This window comes from Mauremys reevesii, linkage group 12 (genome assembly GCF_016161935.1).
Source record: "Mauremys reevesii isolate NIE-2019 linkage group 12, ASM1616193v1, whole genome shotgun sequence".
Taxonomy (NCBI): Eukaryota; Metazoa; Chordata; order Testudines; family Geoemydidae; genus Mauremys; species Mauremys reevesii.
Window position 1 is genome coordinate 29,804,083 of NC_052634.1, and position 5,324 is coordinate 29,809,406.

Here is a 5,324-nt window from a genome sequence, read left to right on the forward strand (position 1 = left end):
GAGCAGCCCTGCAATGAACCCTCTTTGTCGAGCATTTATTGGGCATGCTTTGGCAAGTCGATTGGTTAATATTCTCGAGAAAAGCCTTAGTACGATGGATCCGATAGTTAAAGGCCTCCAGTTCCCCAGATCTTTCAAGGCCTCGGTGTCTGCAGTTTTGGGGATTAGTAAGGAGCGGCATTCTTTTATGATGTCAGGTATTATGCCAGTGATTAGCCATGTATTGAACAGTTTCTCAAGAGCATTACATTCCGGGTCCGCTAGGAGTAGGTCCCTTAGGCTGATCTTGTCAGGGTCTGGTGCAGAGTTCTTATTCATTTCCTTTATGTTTTTCATTATTTCCTTAGCCAAGAGAAGGATTTCAAAGGCGGTGTTATCAGCCGCTGCGTGGGATTTGAATTGTCCCAGTCCTTCAAAGGGAGTCAAGGTCTCCCATTTACTCTTGTATGTTTCGAGTATTTCTGTAAGAGGGATTTGGCATTGCAGACGTTCAGTGTCATCAAGAATGATGGAGGCAAGTTTACATCTGTCTGTCTCAAAGAGATGCTGGTACCTTTTGTAGAAACCTTTTTTGACCGCTCTCTTTTCCATCCATTTCTTTTTCTTTTCATTCTTTTTGCTCGCAGTTTTATTGTTCTCTCTTTTTCTTGGCTTAGGAGTTTCCATCAGGAAGGTGGAGAGGATATCAAGAGAGGTGGACTCGACAAGCGATCTTATATTGGTGTCTCCAGCCATCCATGCGTTTATGATTTCAGAATCAAATTTTATCTGGCCCTGGTTGACTATATTTTGCTTTATTCTGTATATGTATGCGTCTTTCAGTCCAGTGGTGGTAGTAGGGTGCCAGTTTTACTTCCAAATGGCATGTGCTTAATACAGGTAATGGGTCCGTTGTTGTCACCGTAGCTTTTTATTGAGGCCCAGCAGTCTACGCTTTTCACTTATTTGTTTAGCCGTTTTGTTTGGATGTGATCCGAGATCAGGATATTTATGTTCCTTTTGCCCCAGAACATGTTATTGAAGGCAGCGAGTAGCTGTTCTTCTTCAGCAGTCCAGCAGCTGTTGTGTTTGCCACGTTGGGAGGTTGTTTTGGGCTGACTGGCTTCGATACGTTCTTGGTTCCGTACCGCTGGATGGGCTATTCTCTTATGTTGGCAGAGCCCACTTTTAGTGTTGAATTGCTTGTTACATGTTTTGCAAGCCCAGTCACCCGATCGTTCTTCATTTATTTTCCCTTTGCATTTTGGAATATGGCACAGGATGCTGTGTGCATTGGTATCAGTTTTGTTGCACATGGAGCATTGGAATTCGACCACTTTTCCACCATGATTTCGCTTAAGGTGGACACTTAGAGCCATTGGCTTGCCAATGTGATCGCCACAAAAGGGACACGCTGGGTTGTTATTAGGTAGTTGGATTAGGGTCTTGTCTTGTGTTCTATTAATTGTTTCCACTGTCTCCTCAATAGTGGTAATTATGTGGCTCTCGCTTGTTTCTGTACTGGGTTTTTCAGTGTCCAAATCCTCTTCTTCAGATGTGATTAAAGAGAGGTCTGGATTTGGCAGGCAGGTTGGTTTGACAAACTCTTTAAAAGCATTGCTTATGATTTCTGTTGTGCAGATTGGGCCAATCCACTGCTTCTTTCAAGTGACTGTTCGCCATTTAGATTGGTTTCGTAAGATCCGGGGTTTGGAGTGTACCTCCTTTGTCTGTGAGGCATGCTGGACATTGTCTGCCTCACATTCAGTGTTGACAATGTTGACAGGGCTCTCAGTTTGTGTGGCCACTGTAGAAACAGTGGCTCGATATCGGGCCCAGGGCTCATTGGGTCGGAAGATGCACCTGCCCCAAGGTACAGTCTTCTTGCTTCGGTCAGTCGAGTTAGCCCCTCGACTTGGGCTATTTCCGGCACTATCTAGTGCCGCCATCATCTTGTGGTTTTCCACCGTTTAATACTATTGCCTGGCCGGTGTACCAGGACAATAGGGTAGGGATATTGATAGCAGCTGAGCCTCAGTTGGTCAACTCATCACCCAAAGAGTCGTCCAGCGGGACCACGGGGAGGTTGAGGTCTCAGTACTGCTGCCCAGTAACTAGACTCTTGACACAGCCGAAGAGAGTCATAGTCACTCCCGCCGTTTACCCGCGCTTCATTGAATTTCTTCACTTTGACATTCAGAGCACTGGGCAGAAATCACATCGCGTCAGCACCCACCGCGGGCCTTCGCGATGCTTTGTTTTAATTAAACAGTCGGATTCCCCTGGTCCGCACCAGTTCTAAGTCAGCTGCTGGCGCCGGCCGGCGGGCGCCGGCCCCGTCCCAGCGGATGGGGAGAGGCGGCGACGCCCGCCGCAGCTGGGGCGATCCACAGGAAGGGCCCGGCTCGCGTCCAGAGTCGCCGCCGCCCCGGGAGAGGCGGCGCCTCGCCAACCGCGGCTCGCGCCCAGCCCGCCGTACCCCAGCCCGACCGACCCAGCCCTTAGAGCCAATCCTTTGTCTCATGTCTCGCTGGGAACTTGACTTCTTGTGCCCAGAGCGTCTCGGCCCCCTCAGCAGATGACCTGAGAAACACAGTGTCCGGCTTTTCCAAAGAAGAGCTTAGACCCCCTCATCATGTGGCCTAAAGGATAAGGCATCTCCCTGTGGAGATTCACCACAGGAACAAGCTACCAAGGAAAGTGGTGGATTCTCCATCTCTCGATGTCATTTCATGAAGACTAGATGCCTTTCTGGAATGTGTTTGCTCCAAAAGTAGCTCTTGTGTCATACAGGAGGCCTGTGATATGCAGGGGGGTCAGATTAGATGCTCTAATGGTCTCTTCTGGTCATAAAGTCGACTAATTTCTGAAAAACTGACTGTAGCACTGGGAGCAGCGTCTGATGTTTTCCTGTCTAGCCGGCTTGCTGCCTAGAACGAACGCTCCTTGAGTGGGGTGATCCCCAGGGAGTAGCTCAAACCTCCCAAGTGCCTGGCCAGGGGCAGGACATTAGCCCAGCAAGGGAGGGGTGTGGCAGTGACATCACAAAGGCCTTTTGCAGGACCTCAGACTATTGGTCAAAGGTGGTGGGGAGGTGGTGACCTCACAGAGAGATGCTGACATCAGCCAGGCAGGACAGGGTGAGGGCCAGGAAACCTCAGAGACCCCTGTGGCTTTGCTTCAGCAAGTCTCCTTCTCCAGGTCTCTCTTTGAGGACTGAGAGAGTATTCGGGTTCAGGTACCTGAGCGCCAGGAGGAACCTCTTTCGAGTTTTCTCCTTCCCTTTTCCTGATTTTACTACAAAACAGCCATCCCTGTTTAGAAGGTAAGAGCCTCCTCGAGGTTTGAAACCTGTTCAGTCTGATCCATCTGGTGACAGTTGAATTCTAGGCATGGAAAACACGAGCTTAAGGAGGCAGAATTTTATTCCGTACCTGGGATTTTGTCCCTTAAAATCACTGGGGACATTAGGGTTTGTTCTTTTTGTTTCACCTTTTCCTCCATCCATCCCTCCCTCCTTTCTCTTCGTCTCTTGCTTCTTTTGTCCTTTCTCCTGTTCCCCTCCCAAAACCAGGAACAGTGTCGGGGTGTGTTTGGGGCGGGGGCAGAAGAGGGGGATGGGCGGCACTGGGGGAGGGGGAGCTTGGGGGTGTTGGGGAGGGGGCAGAGAGGGGATGGGCGGCACTGGGGAGGGGAGCTTGGGGGTGTTGGGGCGGGGGCAGAAGAGGGGATGGGCGGCATCGGGGAGGGGAGCTCGGGGTTGGGCACGGGGTCAGAGAGGGGATGGGCGGCACTGGGGATTGGGAGCTCGGGGTGTTTGGGGAGGGTAGAGGGGATGGGCGGCACTGGGGAGGGTAGCTCGGGGTGTTGGGGCAGGGGCAGAAGAGGGGATGGGCGGCATCGGGGAGCTCTGGGGGTGTTTGGGGCGGGGGCAGAGGGGATGGGCGGCACTGGGGAGGGGAGTTTGGGGTTGGGGCGGGGCAGAGAGGGGATGGGCGGCACTGGGGAGGGGAGCTCGGGGATGATGGGGCGGGGCAGAAGAGGGGATGGGCGGCACTGGGGGAGGAGCTCGGGGGTGTTTGGGGACGGGGCAGAGGGGAAAGGGAGGTCGGGGGTGTTGGGGCGGGGCAGAGAGGGGGATGGGCGGCACTGGGGAGGAGAGCTCAGGTGGGGGTTGGGGGCAGAGAGGGGATGGGCGGCACTGGGGAGGGGAGCTCGGGGTGTTGGGGCGGGGCAGAGAGTCGGGATGGGCGGCACTGGGGAGGGAGCTCAGGGGTGTTTGGGGCGGGGCAGAGGGGGCCGCACTGGGAGGGGAGCTCAGGGGTGTTGGGGCGGGGGCAGAGAGGGGAGGGCCGCACTGGGGAGGAGCTCAGGGGGTGTTTGGGGCAGGGGCAGAGAGGGGAGGGGCGGCACTGGGGAGGGGGAGCTCGGGGGTTGAGGGCAGGGGCAGAAGAGGGGATGGGCGGCACTGGGGAGGGGTGCACGGGGTTGGGCTGCTCAGGAGCCGCCTCGCGAACGCTTCAAGGCCACGTGACGCCCTCTCGGAAACTCCGCCACTCCCGAGACAGCCAATAGGAAGAGGAGGCAGAGCCCTGACCAATGGGAGCGCACGAAGAAACCTTCCCCGCCCAGCTCCAGTGTTAGGTTGGGGCTGCAGTGACCAGAGCCCCAGCAGGGTGCATCGGGGCTGCAGTGACCAGAGCCCCAGCGGTGCAGCGGGGGCTGCAGTGACCAGAGCCCCATCAGGGTGGAGCGGGGGCTGCAGGGACCAGAGCCCCCAGCAGGGTGCAGCGGGGGGGGCTGCAGTGACCAGACCCCCCAGCAGGGTGCAGCGGGGGGGGGGGTGCTGCAGTGAGCAGAGCCCCCAGCAGGGTGCAGCGGGCGGGGGCTGCAGTGACTAGACCCCCCAGCAGGGTGCCGCGGGGGGGGCTGCAGTGACCTGACCCCCCAGCAGGGTGCAGCGGGGGGGGGTCTGCACTGACCAGACCCCCCAGCAGGGGGGCTGCCGGCCATGGGGTTCCCTGCAGTCTGGTGCCATTCACAGGGAGACCCGCAATAGCCTGACCCCCCCACCCCTGTCCGAGCTCCCGCCCTGCCCCCCAGCCCACTGCCTCTTGAGCAGCCCCCTGCGGTGTCACCACTACCCCCGGCTGTGTCCCCGCAGCTTCCCAGCCCCCAGCTCCTCCGGTGCCCCCCACTTCCTCCCTGCAGCCTGCCCCATTCCCCTGAGTCCCAGCTTCACCCCATCTCTCCAACCCACCTCCCCATCGCAGCCTCTGCCCCCAGTGCCCGGCCCTGCTCCCGGGGGCTTGAGAGGCCCCACCCCACGGCCGCTCCACTCCCCA